The sequence below is a fragment of the Gorilla gorilla genome, chromosome 5, assembly GCF_029281585.2.
Source record: "Gorilla gorilla gorilla isolate KB3781 chromosome 5, NHGRI_mGorGor1-v2.1_pri, whole genome shotgun sequence".
Lineage (NCBI taxonomy): Eukaryota > Metazoa > Chordata > Mammalia > Primates > Hominidae > Gorilla > Gorilla gorilla.
The window spans coordinates 112599413-112618126 of record NC_073229.2 but is presented as its reverse complement, the minus strand read 5'-3'; positions in this window follow the sequence as shown (position 1 = coordinate 112618126).

The following is an 18714-nucleotide window of genomic DNA, read 5'->3' as shown; positions in this document are numbered from 1 at the left end:
CACTACTTTGTACTTTTTTTTGAGCAGTGAGGATGGAGAAAATTGCAGTAATTTTTTAAAATTTGGAGTTATAGATTTTTGGAAAAGTCAAGAAGCAATGATTTTTGCTGCACCATAGCTGCTTCTAAAACCAAACCAAAACAAAACAATTAACTTTGCAATGACCTTACACCAACTTTCCATAGATCTAAAACCCAAGGTGGCTGTCATAGTATCATGTTTTTTGAATACGTTATCAAACTAATTAACTAGCCCAAGCAGTCATGACCCAGGTGCAAGTGGAATGCTGGGCTCATAACCAATGTGCTGGTTGAGGAAGCAAAAGTCCCTTAGGGACCCGTGGCACTAACTTAGTCTATGATCTTGGACAATTCACTTAACTTTTTGAAAATCTTCCTTTCTATTTTCAAATGGGGATAAGATTAGTGTCCAAGAGGTATTACTCTCAGGAGTCTTTAGTTCTTGATAGGCAAGACATAAATTATGACATTAGGCTAAAGCAAATTCTCTCTTTCTTTATTAGAAATAGATCGTCTATGTATTTAGAGTGAACCCATCTTATTCTGAAATAAAGGGTTTTATGTCAGTTTTCAAAATATGTACTATAAGACTTTACTTTTGTAAGTTAAAAAAAGTCAAGGTGAGTGGACAATAAGTAGTAAGAAAAATAAGAGACGCACAGAAAAAATAAGTAGAAAAAGCCATGATGAAAAATAAGAGTGGGATTAATGCACAGAAAGTATGTCCTGAGAAGCAATCCACTTGCTACAGATGGACTGAAAATCTGACTCTGAGATTTCTAACTCAGATAGGAGAACAGGATCAGTTAAATGATTCATGAGATCCATACGTAAAAACAAAGCAGCTGCTCAAAAGCATAACTATTCCTGGTACAAAGATCAGAGGGAAATTTCCTGTTCTAAACAATGACACTCAGCTGATGAAGGGAAGCAGGCACAACAGTTCAGTAAGTGATACAAAATTTTCCCTTTTAACATTTTTGAGTTTTTTTTGTAGTGTCTTTGCCCCCATTCTATTTTTCAATAAGAAAAGGTTGGCAAGAGGCTAGATTGGTCAAAGACTTTGATAGGTGAAAATAATTTTTAGGGGGAATTTGAAAGAAACAGCTAGGGAGTGGCAAAGAAACACATCGAGAAGGAACAGGTCAAGAGTACAGAAATGACAAGTTTTCAGGCCAAGGCAAGGACAAATTAGGAAGTTAGAAGCCATCTGGACAGATGGAGTGTGGTGCCAAAGCCCTAAAGTAGCAGAGCCTGAGTTTTATGTAGAAGATAAAGAAAATGAGCTAATCATTGCAACTATGTGATATTATAATTATAATGAGTAAAATTATTTTAATAGCAATATTCAATAGCATTTTTTGCATTTTTATTTCACTTATACTACTTCTAGAAAAAAAATTATATGTTTAATTATTCTGAATTGGGCCTGAAAGAACTTCTACATTGAGACTACAACTAGCTTTGGCCTTAGTCCATTACAAAGGAAGTAAAGGCAATTGGAAAATGACCAAATGATGTAAACAGGCAACTTAAAAGACAGAAAATTTGTATTTGTGTGGTCAATACACGTAAAATATTCTTTTTTTTACTGGTAATTATAAATGCACATTGAATCAGCAATGATATACTAGTGTCATCTATCATTTAAAATCACACAGCGGCTTTAATTTTAAATGATAATACACAGCATTGGCTCTCTCATTCTCAGATGGTGGCAGGGTAAGCTGACACAATCTTTGTACAGTTTGGCAATATATACCAAATCTTTAACAACCAGCACACACTTTAATTTAGCAATTTCACTTCTAAGAATTTATTCATAGAATATAACTAAGGACAATGCCAAAGATGTTCACTGCAGAATTTTTCAGTGATATTTAAAAATACAAAGGCTAAAAAACCAGCAATTAGAAATTTGTTCAGTAAATTATAATTCATGCATATAATAGAGTACTATGCATTCATAAAAATGGCAGATGTCACAGAAATTTTGACCTGGGAAGATACTCATAACATCTTGTTTTGTGCCAAAAGCAGGTTACACCAAGATGTATTGTAAAGCTATAGTTGATCAAGATAGTGTGTTATTGACTTAGATATAAGTTTAGGCTAATAGATTGGTGGAATGAAATAGAGACCAGAAATAGATGCAGATATATACAGTCAGTTAATTTTTAACAAAGGCACAAAGCATTTGAAAGGGAAAAGAAAACCCTTTCAACAAACAATCCTAGAGAAACTAGACATCCATGTGAGAAAATAAATGTACCCTAGCCCCTACCTCACACCATAAACCAAAAAAGTAATTCAAAATTGACCATAGACCTAAACATAAAAGCAAAAATTATAAATCTTCTAAAAGAAAACAAGGATTATATCTTTGCAATTTTGGGAGAGGCAAAAATGTCTTAGCTAAGTCACAAAAGCACTAACCATAAAACATAAAATTGGTAAATTAGACATTATCCAAATTTATTCTCATAAAAACACACCACTAAAGAAATGAAAAGGTGCACCACAGACTGGGATCAAAGGTTCACAACCCAAATAGCTGACAAAATACTTGTAATCAGAATAAACAAACAATGCCAACAATTCAATATTGAAAAACCAAATAACCCAATTAAAATAAACAAGCAGATACTTTGCAAAAGAAGATACTTCCCAAATACTAGTGGATATTTCACAAAAGAAGATAATGTAAATGACCAATAAACACATGAGAAAGGTGCTCAATAACATTAGACATTGGGGAAATGCAACTTAAAACTTCAGTGAAAGATTACTACATACTTACGAGATTGCTGCAACTTGAAAATGGAAAGTTAAATGTTGGTGAGTACATATAGTAACTGAAACTCTAATAAATTGCTGGTGGAAGTATAAAATGGTACTATCACTTCAGAAAATCATTTGGCAATTTTAAAAATAAGATCAAATATATATCTAGCCTGTGATGTGCAATTAAACTCCTTAGTTTTTACCCAAGATAAATGAAGACATACACCCATGAAAAAAAGACTTGTACAAAGATGTTAATAACAGCTTTATTCTTATTAGCTCTAAACTCTGAAGACAACCTAAAGTCTGTAAATAGGTAAATTAATTAACAATTTGTAGTATATTCATACAATAGAATGCTAGGCAGCAATAAGAAGGAATGAACAACATTTAGCAACATGAATGAATCTTTAGTGATACTGCTAAGAAAAGCAAGACAGAAAAGAGTACATACTGTTTGATTCAATTTATAAGAAGTACAAGAACAAATGAAAATGATTATATGGTGAAAAACCACAAACTGGTTGCTGCTGGGGAGGTGGGCAGGGATTGACTGAAAGAGGTCATGAGAAAGCTTTTTGGACGGACATAAATACTTTGTGATTAGTGATGGTTGCATATGACATTTGTCAAAACTCATCAATGTACACACAAAATCTGTGCATTTTATTTGTGGCAACATTTCTAAGAAGGTCACCATTAATCCCTGCCTCTTGGTATTTCAAACTCTCTCACATTCATTGTTGGTCTGGGTGACCCTGAGGATACAGCAGAAATGGTGTACGTAACTTCTGACATTGGGTAATGGAAGACACTATGGCTTCCATTTTGATCTTGCTTTCATGCTCTTCCTCTTTTGGATCACTTGCTCTGGGGAAGCCAGCTGCCATGTCCTGAAGATACTAAGGCAACCGTGTGCAGAGGAACTAAAATACCGAGTTCAACAACAGGTGAGTAGGGAAAACCAAAAACCAGGGCAGGGAGCTTGGAAATGGCTAGTCCGGTCTTCAGATGACTGTAGCTTGGCTTACATCTTCACTGCAACTTCATGGGAGATCCAGCACCAGAACCACTCAACCGAGCCACTCTCAGGTTCCTGATCCACAGGAACTTTGTGAGTTAAAAAATGTTTGTGTTTTTTAAGTTGCTAAAATTTGGGGTACTTTTTAATGCAGTAGTAGAAAATTGATGCCCTTTGTATATAAATTCCTTAATTTAAAATAAAGCAAGTAACATAACATATAGTTTATTGATCTGTTTCTTTAAAAAACATCTTGTACGTCAAAATATTGATAACTGTTGTCTGGGTGGTAAGATTATGTGTGGTTTAACTTCTTCATGTTTCTAAGTATTTTTTTATTTCTTCTAAATAGTATTATACAAATATTGTAACTTTTAAAATAAACTTTTAATAAAAGCAGAAAACAAAAATAACTCTTTTTTTTCTGTGTTCACCCTTCTACAGATCACAGGTTGCGAGAGTTCTTAAATCCATACTCTTCCAGTGACTAGAGCAAATGCAGCCCTAGGTCTGGCATCCTGAATTTTTGTCTTATTTTTTTCATTAGTACACGAGACTCTACTTTCATCTTTTTAAAAGGTCTCTTGCTATCCTTCAAGCAAAGCTATCTCCAAATCTGAAGAAGAGACCAAGAAATAGAAAAAGTAGCACCTCTTGCCTGCTTCTCTGTCTAATATTTGAAAGAGTGGTGAGTATTAATGTTATTATTGCCTTTTCCTTTTTTTATATTGCTACCAAAGCCATGAGTATTCTCTTTTTTTCTTTCTCTTTTTAAAAAACAAAAAAATACTAAACTCAGTTTTTAAAGGGGTTTATAACCCTTGGGTCTTGGTCCCATCCAAAAGCATCTTCATTTTTATTCACTCAGAAAATCTGACTTTATGTGGTGAGCCCGAGAAGATTTGGGTTGAGGTGGTCTGAGGATTTGGGTTGAGGCCAAAAGCCAGTACCAGGGCTGAATAGTGGCAAAAATTGGGGCCAAAACCTATAGCAAGTGCAGAATGATGGCAACTCCCAGGTGTCCTGTGGTTCTCTTTGTTTCCAGGAGGCTCTGTAGCACCATTTGAACTTCTTGTTCTTTAGAATCATCCCCAGCTTTTGCAGTATTCTCAGACACAGCAGGAAAAACAGCCACGCAGCTTGAACTTAGGGTGCACACTGTGATGCTCACATAGAGCTGGGAACACACTCTTGGCATGGTGCACACACCTTTTAATGGATGCAGCCGTCATCCACCAAGTGCCGATGATGACAGGCAACCAGCTGTCATAGCTTACATTGCCAGGGCCTTGTAGAAAAGGTATGACACAGAAAACATCAGTATCCAGGAAGTGATTACGTCCATTTTCTGTGACTCTGGGCCAGATTATGCAGTCTCTGTGTTCTTCATGCCCTTTGTTGATTCTCCAGATTCTGGACTGGGGGCCTCGTGGTCCTGTTGGTAGGTGATACTGGGGGAAGAAACAATGGTCACATTGTATAAGCTATCAGTTACTGGCCTGGTCAAAACTCTCGGAGAATAAGGCTGAAATCATGGAATAAAATGAAATTTGTGGATATACAAATATAATTTGTCCTTTATGACAGTACTCAGAAATCCACAAGGAAAATGTTGTATGGGAGTTGGGCATTGTCAGTGTTTAGGTAGGAAAGCCTTTATTAGGGTGACTGGATTTTCTTTTCTACCTTTTTTTTGGTGATATAATATACGTAGCATAAAATTTACCATCTTAACTATTTTAAGTGCACCGTTCTTGGGCGTTCAGTACATTTACATTGTTGTGCAACCATCACCAGCATCCACCTCCAGAATTCTTTTCATCTCACAAAGTTGAAACTCCATACCCATTAAACAGCTGTCCATTATCTCCTCTCCCGCTCTCTGGAAACCACCATTCTACTTTCTGTCTCTATGAATTTGACTACTCTAAGGACCTCATGTAAGTGAAATTGTACAGTATTTGTCTTTCAGTGACTGGCTTATTTCACTTAGCAAAATGCCTTCAAGGTTCATCCAAGTTATAGCATGTGTCAGAATTTTCTTCCTTTTTAAGGCTGAATAATATTTCATTGGATGTCTCTATCACATTTTATTTATCCATTCACTCATTGATGGAATCCTGGATTGCCTCTCCTTTTGCCTATGAACATGGATATATCTTTTCTACCATTTTATCATGAGTTAAAAATCAGGCTGGTAATTTTACACATTTTTTTCCAATTTACTTTTGGATCTTTTTGTTATTTCAAGGACCTAGGGTATGGTCTGATATGATAGAATTGACAGTGGGAATGAATCAGAGGCAAGGAGCATATAAAGTCAGTAGAGTCACCATACATTGCTAAATTTGGGTTCAAGTCCTGGACTACTATAGATAAGAAAATTACTTATCAATGATCTTTCAATAATTCCTAAAAAAACCCCTCCCTTGAATGAAATCCAAACTTGGTTTATACGGAGTTCTCATTAGAAAATAACATTTAAAAGAAAAAGTGACATTAATATTGAAAGAACACTTTTATAGAAACATTTAGAATTTTCTTATATGTAACAACTTTCTTTTCTTCTTAAAATTTTTTTTTTTTTTTGGGACGGAGTCTCACTCTTTTTGCCAGGCTGGAGTGCAGTGGTGCAATCTCAGCTCACTGCAACCTCCACCTCCCGGGTTCAAGTGATTCTCCTGCCTCATCCTCCCTGGTAGCTGGGATTACAGGTATGGGCCACCATGCCTGGCTAATTATTGTATTTTTAGTAGATGTGGTTTTGCCATTTTGGCTAGGCTGGTCTTGAACTCCTGACCTAAAGCAATCCACCCACCTGGCTTCCCAAAGTGTTGGGATTACAGGCGTGAGCCACTGCCTCTGGCCAATAACTTTACTTCCTATAAGTCTGGAAATATTAATAAAATATTGTCAACTTGAAATTTGTCACAAAAATCACTGACATATTTGGAAGTGGTCATTCAAGCAGGTGTGTGTAGCGATGGCCAAGAGGAATCGCAGAGCTGTGTGCTCAATATGGTGGCCACTAGCCATATATGACTAATGAGACTTGACAAGTGGGTATTCTGAAATGAGATGTGCTGTATGTGTAAAATACACCTTGGATTTTGAAAACTTGGTTCAAAAAAAAAAAAGAAGGTAAAATAACTCAATAATGTTTTATACTGGTTACATGGTAAAATGGTAATAGTTTGGATATGCAGAAGTTCTCCCTTATCTGTGGGGGATACAGGTTTCAAGACCCCCAGTGGATGCCTGAAACTGAGAATAGTGCTGAACCCAATTGCCATCAATCGAGACATGTTTCTGTTCATCTTCCACCCACAAATTTGATGCCTTTTCCATCTTAACAACACTTATCACATACTGTGGCCATAACTTGCAGTTCGAGGTGCAACAGGAAAACTAGCAAGCATGAATTTCTTTTTCCTTCCACACAATTTCACAGTTTTGTTCTTACTGTAGATATCAGCGACTTTGGCATATGATTTTTTCCTTCTTCATTAAGTTGAAAAGTTTTACCTTTTTACTTAAAGGAAGCACTTAACTGCTTCTCTTTGGCATATGTGAATTGCCAGCATTATTCCTCTTGCACTTTGGGGCCATTAGTAAGTAAAATAAGAGTTGCTTGAACACAAGCACTGTGACACCGTGACAGTGGATCTGATAAGGGCAGGGAACGTCTACGGCTCCCTTGGATGACTCATGTCTCAGGTAGGATGGAGCTGGACAAGGTGAGACTTTATCATGTTACTGACTGTCACACAACTTAACATTTGTAAATTGTTACATTTATGAAATTTTCCATTTAATATTTTCAGACCATGATTGACTGCAGGTAACTGAAACCATGAAAAGAGAAACCACAGATTAGTGAGGGGCTACTACGCTGGGTTAAATTAAATATACCATTAAAATTAATTTTAGTTTTTTTACTTTTAAAAATGTGATCACTAGAAAATTTAAAACAACATATGTGGCTTACATTATATTTCTAATATACAATGCTACCCTAAAGATTAGTTTATATGTTATAATTTTTGTGGAATTGTTTGGTGTACCAACATTTATATTAGTATGCAAAATAACTTTAAAGAACTGCATTTAATTTATAATTTTAATTAAATAATCATATTTAGATCATGAGTCTTTAAAAGTAAAAGCCCTATTTGGGAGTTTTAAAGAAATATCATTTGAGGTTAAATATTAACTTGGCCAACTAAAGTTGATTTTAACTCCCAAATTATGTATGTCAGCGATAAATTATCTTAGATACACACGTAAAAAGAATTTGAAGAAGATAAAAACAATTGTAAGGAAAAAAATAGGCACCTTAGAAATCTTGCTCTTACATTAACCTCAGTTGAAAGTAAATGTCTATTCCTATCATGAATATGTACTTCAGTGGCCATGGGCGAAATGCAGCAAATGAGAAATTATTGTCTCTAAACTATAGCAATAAACTTTTTAAAATCTGACTACCAAAATTTTTATAATATAATTAAAATAATAATTACATTTTTGATACAATTTAAGATTTACTTCTGTTTACAAAACTCATTCTACTGTGGCAAATTAGGTTCCTAGGGCTGCCAAATAGGTTACCACGAACTTGGTGACTTAAAAGAATAGAAATGGATTCTCTTACAGTTCTGGAGGCCAGAAGTCCAAAATCAAGGTGTTGGCAGGGTTGGTTCCTTCTGGAGACTCCGAAGGAGATCCCTTTTCATGACGCTTCTTTTCTGGCTTCTGGGGGCTGTTGTGTGGCTCATAACTGCAGAACTCCAATGTCTGCCTCCATCTTCATGTGGCATGGCCTTTATCCCTGCGTGTCTTTGTGCCTCAAATCTTCCTCTCCTTTTTCTTATGAAGACTTCAGTCGTTGGCTTTGAGGCCCATTGTAAATCCAGGATGTTCTCATCTGGTGATTCTTAATCTAATTACCTCTACAAAGACCCTATTTCCAAATACGGTCACATGTTCAGGTACAGGGAGTTAGGATTTGTACATGTCTATTTGAGGGACACGATTCAACCCATTACAGGTGGTATTTAGCTTTAGTCATATATTAATGTTAACACTTATCCACTCATGATTGGTTAGTGACTGTATTCAGAGATCCAGGAGCCATAAGAAGAAGGGGATTTATGGCCAATTTATGAGGACATCTTGAGACAGGAGAACACGCACCAGCTACTTGTGCTGCTGCTGTGGCATCTGCTGGAGTTGACCACCAAAGCACACATCCTCTTAGTCTGGAGAAGAGAGGACCCCAGCTGGCGGGAACCATGCCCATTCCCTTCTATGCCATCAGCATGATCTGCACCTTGCTTGGAGTGGTGAGAATTGGAGACCCTGAACCCCCTGTCAGACAAGAGATTTCACTTTTCTCCCTGGCTCGGTCTTGAGAAATACCAGAAAGCATTAAAATGTGCTTGAGTTTTTATGTATTCTCTACAAGTCTGTAAGGGTACACTCTTACAGAGAGAATCTGCTTTTACTCCTAAAGTTGAGTTAAAGAGTTCTTGAGAGGTAGGTAGTCAATGTGGAAGCAGGAAATTCTTTTTTTTTTTTATTGTTATACTTTAAGTTTTAGGGTACATGTGCACAATGTGCAGGTTAGTTACATATGTATACATGTGCCATGCTGGTGTGCTGCACCCATTAACTCGTCATTTGGCATTAGGTATATCTCCTAATGCTATCCCTCCCTCCTCCCACCACCCCACAACAGTCCACAGAGTGTGATGTTCCCCTTCCTGTGTCCATGGGTTCTCATTGTTCAATTCCCACCTATGAGTGAGAACATGTGGTGTTTGGTTTTTTGTCCTTGCGATAGTTTACTGAGAATGATGATTTCCAATTTCATCCATGTCCCTACAAAGGACATGAACTCATCATTTTTTATGGCTGCATAGTATTCCATGGTGTATATGTGCCACATTTTCTTAATCCAGTCTATCATTGTTGGACATTTGGATTGGTTCCAAGTCTTTGCTATTGTGAATAGTGCCGCAATAAACATACATGTGCATGTGTCTTTATAGCAGCATGATTTATAGTCCTTTGAGTATATATCCAGTAATGGGATGGCTGGGTCAAATGGTATTTCCAGTTCTAGATCCCTGAGGAATCACCACACTGACTTCCACAATGGTTGAAGTAGTTTACAGTCCCACCAACAGTGTAAAAATGTTCCTATTTCTCCACATCCTCTCCAGCACCTGTTGTTTCCTGACTTTTTAATGATTGCCATTCTAACTGGTGTGAGATGGTATCTCATTGTGGTTTTGATTTGCATTTCTCTGATGGCCAGTGATGGTGAGCATTTTTTCATGTGTCTTTTGGCTGCATAAATGTCTTCTTTTGAGAAAAGTCTGTTCATGTCCTTTGCCCACTTTTAGATGGGGTTGTTTGCTTTTTCTTGTAAATTTGTTTGAGTTCATTGTAGATTCTGGATATTAGCCCTTTGTCAGATGAGTAGGTTGTGAAAATTTTCTCTCATTTTGTAGGTTGCCTGTTCACTCTGATGGTAGTTTCTTTTGCTGTGCAGAAGCTCTTTAGTTTAATTAGATCCCATTTGTCAATTTTGGCTTTTGTTGCCATTGCTTTTGGTGTTTTAGATGTGAAGTCCTTGCCCATGCCTATGTCCTGAATGGTAATGCCTAGGTTTTCTTCTCGGGTTTTTATGGTTTTAGGTCTAACGTTTCAGTCTTTAATCCATCTTGAATTAATTTTTATATAAGGTGTAAGGAAGGGATCCGATTTCAGCTTTCTACATATGGCTAGCCAGTTTTCCCAGCACCATTTATTAAATAGGGAATCCTTTCCCCATTGGTTGTTTTTGTCAGGTTTGTCAAAGATCAGATAGTTGTAGATATGCGGCGTTATTTCTGAGGGCTCTGTTCTGTTCCATTGATGTATATCTCTGTTTTGGTACCAGTACCATGCTGTTTTGGTTACTGTAGTCTTGTAGTATAGTTTGAAGTCAGGTAGCGTGATGCCTCCAGCTTTGTTCTTTTGGCTTAGTATTGACTTGGCAATGTGAGCTCTTTTTTGGTTCCATATGAACTTTAAAGTAGTTTTTTCCAATTCTGTGAAGAAAGGCATTGGTAGCTTGATGGGGATGGCATTGAATCTATAAATTACCTTGGTCAGTATGGCCATTTTCATGATATTGATTCTTCCTACCCATGAGCATGGAATGTTCTTCCATTTGTTTGTATCCTCTTTTATTTCATTGAGCAGTGGTTTGTAGTTCTCCTTGAAGAGGTCCTTCATGTCCCTTGTAAGTTGGATTCCTAGGTATTTTATTCTCTTTGAAGCAATTGTGAATGGGAGTTCACTCATGATTTGGCTATTTGTCTGTTATTGGTGTATAAGAATGCTTGTGATTTTTGTACATTGATTTTGTATCCTGAGACTTTGCTGAAGTTGCTTACCAGCTTAAGGAGATTTTGGGCTGAGACAATGGGGTTTTCTAGATATACAATCATGTCGTCTGCAAACAGGGACAATTTGACTTCCTCTTTTCCTAATTGAATACCCTTTATTTCCTTCTCCCGTCTAATTGCCCTGGCCAGAACTTCCAACACTATGTTGAATAGGAGTGGTGAGAGAGGGCATCCCTGTCTTGTGCCTGTTTTCAAAGGGAATGTTTCCAGTTTTTGCCCATTCAGTATGATATTGGCTGTGGGTTTGTCATAGATAGCTCTTATTATTTTGAGATATGTCCCATCAATACCTAATTTATTGAGAGTTTTTAGCATGAAGGGTTGTTGAATTTTGTCAAAGGCCTTTTCTGCATCTATTGAGATAATCATGTGATTTTTGTCTTTGGTTCTGTTTATATGCTGGATTACATTTATTGATTTGTGTATATTGAACCAGCCTTGTATCCCAGGGATGAAGCCCACTTGATCATGGTGGATAAGCTTTTTGTTGTGCTGCTGAATTCAGTTTGCCAGTATTTTATTGAGGATTTTTGCATCAATGTTCATCAAGGATATTGGTCTAAAATTCTCTGTTTTGGTTGTATCTCTGCCCGGCTTTGGTATCAGGATGATGCTGGCCTCATAAAATGAGTTAGGGAGGATTCCCTCTTTTTCTGTTGATTGGAATAGTTTCAGAAGGAATGGTACCAGTTCCTCCTTGTACCTCTGGTAGAATTCGACTGTGAATCCATCTGGTCCTGGACTCTTTTTGATTGGTAAGCTATTGATTATTGCCACAATTTCAGCTCCTGTTATTGGTCTATTCAGAGATTCAACTTCTTCCTGGTTTAGTCTTGGGAGAGTGTATGTGTCGAGGAATGTATCCATTTCTTCTAGATTTTCTAGTTTATTTGCGTAGAGGTGTTTGTAGTATTCTCTGATGGTAGTTTGTATTTCTGTGGGATCGGTGGTGATATCCCCTTTATCATTTTTTATTGCATCTATTTGATTCTTCTCTCTTTTTTTCTTGATTAGTCTTGCTAGCGGTCTATCAGTTTTGTTGATCCTTTCAAAAAGACCAGCTCCTGGATTCATTAATTTTTTGAAGGGTTTTTTGTGTCTCTATTTCCTTCAGTTCTGCTCTGATTTTAGTTATTTCTTTCCTTCTGCTAGCTTTTGAATGTGTTTGCTCTTGCTTTTCTAGTTCTTTTAATTGTGAAGTTAGGGTGTCAATTTTGGATCTTTCCTGCTTTCTCTTGTGGGCATTTAGTGCTATAAATTTCCCTCTACACACTGCTTTGAATGCATCCCAGAGATTCTGGTTTGTTGTGTCTTTGTTCTCGTTGATTTCAACGAACATCTTTATTTCTGCCTTCATTTTGTTATGTACCCAGTAGTCATTCAGGAGCAGGTTGTTCAGTTTCCGTGTAGCTGAGTGGTTTTGAGTGAGTTTCTTAATCCTGAGTTCTACTTTGATTGCACTGTGGTCTGAGAGACAGTTTGTTATAATTTCTGTTCTTTTACATTTGCTGAGGAGAGCTTTACTTCCAACTATGTGGTCAATTTTGGAATAGGTGTGGTGTGGTGCTGAAAAAAATGTATATTCTGTTGATTTGGGGTGGAGAGTTCTGTAGATGTCTATTAGGTCCGCTTGGTGCAGAGCTGAGTTCAATTCCTGGGTATCCTTGTTAACTTTCTGTCTCGTTGATCTGTCTAATGTTGACAGTGGGGTGTTAAAGTCTCCCATTATTATTGTGTGGGAGTCTAAGTCTCTTTGTAGGTCACTCAGGACTTGCTTTATGAATCTGGGTGCTCGTGTATTGGGTGCATATATATTTAGGATAGTTAGGTCTTCTTGTTGACTTGATCCCTTTACCATTATGTAATGGCCTTCTTTGTCTCTGTTGATCTTTGTTGGTTTAAAGTCTGTTTTATCAGAGACTAGGATTGCAACCCCTGCCTTTTTTTGTTTTCCATTTGCTTGGTAGATCTTCCTCCATCCTTTTATTTTGAGCCTATGTGTGTCTCAAGAAGCAGGAAATTCTTGACCCCAGGAGTGATGAGGTGAAAATGGCCCTTGAGGAAGTTTTGTTTGATGATTCGTGTAGGAGAAATTGGAGGGAGCAGACGGAAGGTAAAGACGCAAGTTAGGGAGCTAATATCATAATCCAGGCTCGAGAGCACAGGCTCCAATGTTGGGATGGGGTGGCCTTGAGAAGGAAAATTCAGGGGCCAGAAACACTGCACAGTGTGAAGTTGAAGGAAGAGTGAAGTTGCTGACAAGACAAGGAAGCCTGCAATGATTGAGTTGTCTTCATTTTCATTCTGTGTTGGAGGTTCATTTGTTTTCCACTTATTTAGGTTTCTCGTGGGCCCTTTAGCCTGTTTGTGCCTTGTCTCCTACTAATCACAAGTGGCTGTTATTGCCAAAATGTGACATATCCAATTTAGGATTCTGCCTGTTAGTTCCCTCCAGCTCTGCTGGATCATTTGCTCGAACTTTTCTTTCTCTTTTTTGCTTATTAGTGTATCATTTTACAGAATGTTGCTCAAGCTGCAGAGTTCCATAACAGTCTTCAGGCCCTGCAAAGATCCGTCTTATGTGTGAAGTTTGTCTAGTTAAGGTTGATTTCTGTGTGTGTATGTTTAATTGGTTTCTAAACTGCAGTGTTACAGTGGTCCAGAAATTTGTTTCAGGATGGGTGGCGTGTTTTGTAGTCTGAATGAAAATGGTTCACTAAATCTAAATTTAAGATACTGTCCTGTGTCTCTGTTAGGTAGGAGAAATGAATCAGACAAGTTGCAATTAACATTTATTCTACTAGTCATGGGGCTTCGTTTTTAAGACCAAATGCAGTGATATCAGATGCAATATATATCTTTGTTGAGGTACTAGTAGTATTTCCTTTTGATGTTATTATGAGAATTCCATAAGCATGAGTATTCTAGAAGATCTTACTAAAATGGGATGGAGGGAGATACATAGAGAATGGATGCTCAACTCACATGTGCGAAGGTGCCAGTGGCTTATAGCCATAAAGTTGAGTGCACCCACTTCTGTCAGCAGATCAAAGGTATAGGAATCCCAGTTACTGAGTATGGAAAGCACAATGGCCTCAGGTTGCTTTCAGAGATTCTGCCCAATCTCTTGTGAGAGTGTTGGCCTTCACAAGCTGTGGGGTGTATCAGTAGGAGCAGAGGCAGAGAGGAGACTAGGATGGCCAGCAATGAAGAGGCATTGCCTTTAGTCAGAGGGCTGTGGTTTGAAGAACAAAGAGCGGGGGGTCTTTGCAGAAGCCATAGAAGTGCTGATGAGACAGTGTCGACTTTGAAGACCTGCCAGGCCTGAAGAACACGATACCATCCTCAGGCAGTGCCAATCAAACAGGAACTGTTCTGTTCTCTTCCCTTATTTCCTCCATACTCTCCCCCAACCTCCATCTTCATCACTGAGGCTGATAGAGGAAGAGATCAAGTTTAGCAAGCCTGGAGAAGAGGAATAACTCCAAGAAGGAGCATTATCTTTAGATGAAAATTGAAGTATGGATTAATATATTGAACTGGACACTTTTAAATGTATGTGTGTGAATGTGTGTTTTGTTTTTAACTTTTTATTTTCAATTATAGGCACAGAAAGTTGCAAAAAATACATAGAGTCTCTTGTATCCTTCAAGCAGCATCCCTAAATTGTGACATCTTTTGTAACTATAGTATAATACATATAAGAAACTATGAAATTGGCATTGGTATAATTGTTTTAACTAGACTACAGACCTTATTCAGTTTTTCACTGGTTTTTGTGTGCACTTGCGTGTGTGGTGTTTAGTTCTATGCAAATTGATATCAAGTATAAATTTGTGTAATCCTACCACAATCAAATACAAAACTATTCTAACACTGCAAAGAACTCCTGTGTGCTTATAATCACATCTGATCCTGACCTCATCCTTGTCTTCCAAAAATCACTAATCTGTTCTCCATATTTATAGTTGTATCATTTCAGTATGACATATAAGTGGAATCATATATTGCAGTGTGTTGCTTTATGAATTGCCTTTTTTTTCACTAAGTAAAGTACACTTATCCATCCAAATGGTTGGCTATATCAATAGTTTGTTCTTTTTTATTGCTGGGTAGTATTCCATTGTGTGGCTTTTCCAGACTTTGTTTAACCATTCACTTGTTGAAAGACATTTGAGTTATTTCCAGTTTGGGGCTATTATAAATAAAGCTACTGTAAACATTCTTGTACGAGTCTTAGTATGAACATAGGTTTTTGTTTCTCTGAAGAAACAAAACATCTGAGAGTTGCTGGGTGGTATGAAAAGTGCATTAGTATTTAGTCTTATAAGAAAATAGCAAGATTTCCAGAGTGGCTGTACTATTTTGTAGTTTCATCAGCAATGTATGAGGGATCCAGTTTCTCTGCATCCTTGTCAGCATCTTGTATAATCACGATTTTTTTAGTTCAGTTCTTCTAATAGGTGCACAGGTGTTATATTGCTGTAGTTTTACTTTGCATTTCTCTCATGGATAATGATGGTAAACATTTTTTTGTGTGTTTATTTGTGCATCTTCTTTTTGGTGAAATATCTGTTCATGTCTTTAGCTCATCCTCTAATTAAAGTTTTTGTTTTTTTATTGTTGAGTTTTGAAATATCTTTATATATTTCAAATACAAATTATTTGTTAAATGTGTAGTTTGTAAATATTTTCTTCCAGTCTGTAACATGTGTTTTCACCCTCTGATAAAAGGTATTTCATAGAACAAAAAAATTTTAATTTTGAGGAAGTCCAATTTATGAATTTCTTTCTTATAAGCTATGTTTTTGGCTTCATGTTTAACACTCTTCATCTAGCTCTAGGCTTAGAAGATTTTCCTTTTGGATTAGACATTTAAATATTTACTTAGCACAAAATACAGTAGCAAAGGAAGAGCAGAGGGACAAAACCAACATAAGACAAATAGAAACCAGATAGCGAAGTTGTCTATCTAATCCAGTGATATCAATAATTACACAAATGTGGATGGAATAAATGCCCTACTCAAAAGGCAGAGATTGTCTGTCTGAACCAAAGAAAACAAGACTCAATAATTGTTGTTTATGAGAGACATGCCTTTGATGCAAAGACAGAAATGGTTTGGAGGTAAAAGGATGGAAAAGACATATTGAAGTAACTATGAAAGAGCTGGAGTGGTTACAATAATATCAAACAAACTTTAAGATAAGAAATATTACTAAAAATATTTCATAATTATAAAAGGATCAATACAGCAAGGGGATATAACAATTTAAAATGCATATGTATTTTATAACTGAGCCTCAAAATATATGAAGCAAATATTGACAGACTTGAAAGGATAAATAGGCAGTTTAACAATAATAGTTAGAGATCTCAATGGCCCACTTTCAATAAATGATAGAACAATTGGACAAAAAAACAATGAGGGTATGTGAGACTTCCACAAGACTATCAACCCACATGCTCTAAATGATATTTATAGAACACTTGATCCAAAGAATTAAAATACAGTTTTTTTTTCAAGTGCACATACAACATTCTCTAGGTTAGACAATATGCTAATCTAGGAAAGAATTAAATTGGAGATTCACCATACAAAGACATCTGGTAAAAACCCAATCTATGTAGAAATTAACACACTTCTGAACAACCTATGGGTCAAAGAATAAATCAAAAGGCAGAGTAAAAAAATATTTTGAATTGGATGAAACAAAAACACAATATATAAAAGCATATGGAAAAATCTAAGGTAGTACTAAGCAGAAAATTTGTAACTTTAAAAACCTATCAGAAAAGAAGAAAGCTATCAAAAGTCAATAATCTAAGCTTCTACCTTAAAAAACTAGAAAAAGAACAAAGTAAATTAACAGCAAGTATAAGGAAGCAGATAATGACTGAAAATTATTGAAATACAAAACAAAACTAAACAAAAATAATAAAGACAACCAATGAAAGCAAAAGTTGATTATTTCAAAAGATAGAGAAAATTGATAAGCCCTTACCTTGAATGACAGAGAAAATAAGAAGAAAGACTCAAATTACCAAAATAAGGAATAAGAGAGAGGACAGAATTACTGGTACTATAGAAATTAAAATGATTAAAGGAGAATATCATTAACTATTTTATGCCAATAAATTAGACAACTTAGGTGAAACGGAGAAGTTCCTAGAAAGATACAAATTACCAAAACTGATTCAAGAACCAGAAAATCTAATTGACCTACGATAAGTCAAGAAATTGAGTTAGTAAATAAAAATCTTCCCACAGTGAAAGCTACAAAATATTGCTGAGATAAATTAAGAAAGAGATGGAGAGACATTTTATGTTTTGGTTTGAAAGACTCATGGTTAAGGTGGAAGTTGTCTTCATATTGATATACAGAACCAACACATTCCCTTTCAAAATACCAGCAGGCTTTCATTATAGAAATTGACAACCTGATTGTAATTTTGTTTGTTGGTTTAATGTGTCAACTTTGCTAGCCTACAATCCCCAGCTATTCAATCAAACACTAATTTTAGGTGTTGCTGTGAAGGAAATTTGCAGGTGTGCATAATATTAATGAATATTTAACTTTAAGAGAAATGATGGTGGATAATCTTGATGGGCTTGATTCAGTCAGCTAGAAGACTTTAAAACTGGGTCTGAGGCATCCCTAAAAAAAAAAAGAAAATTTTACTTTGGACAGTAGCATTAGCTCATGCCCAACAGTTCTAGCCTGACCTTCTGGACTGCCTGCCTGTGGGTTTTAGACTTACTTAAAAAGCCCCTACCATTGCATAGGCCAATTTCTCATAATAAATCTCTTAATATGTATCTTTCCTACTGGTTCTGCTTCTCTGGTTTTACTCTGAGTGGCAGATGATCCAATAATTTATATGGAAATGAAAATGATCTACATAAAACAAAACAATTTTAGAACAGAACAAACTTGGATGACTTATCCAATTTCAAAACTTAACATAAAGCTGTAGTAATCATGAAAGTTTAGTATTGATGTAAGGATACATAAATAGAACAGTGAAACAGAACTGAGAGTCCAAAAACTAACCCATCAATTGACTAAGGTCAACTGATAATGAAAATATATGTCCACACAAAGATTTGTAGGTGAAAATTCACAGCATCATTATTCATAACAGCCAAAAATGGCAACAACCTAAATGCATATTGATTGGCAAATGGGTGAACAAAACCATGGCATACTTATAGAATGGAATGCCATTCAGCAATAAAAAGAAATGAAACACAGATACATGCTACAATATGGATGAATCTCAAAAGCATTGTGGTAAGTGAAACAAGCCAGACACAAAGACGACAAATTGTATGATTCTGCTTATATGAAGTGACCACAAAAGGTAAATTTATAGAGACAGAAAGTAGATCAGTGGTTCCTGGGTCTGGGGAGGGAGCAGGGATTCATTG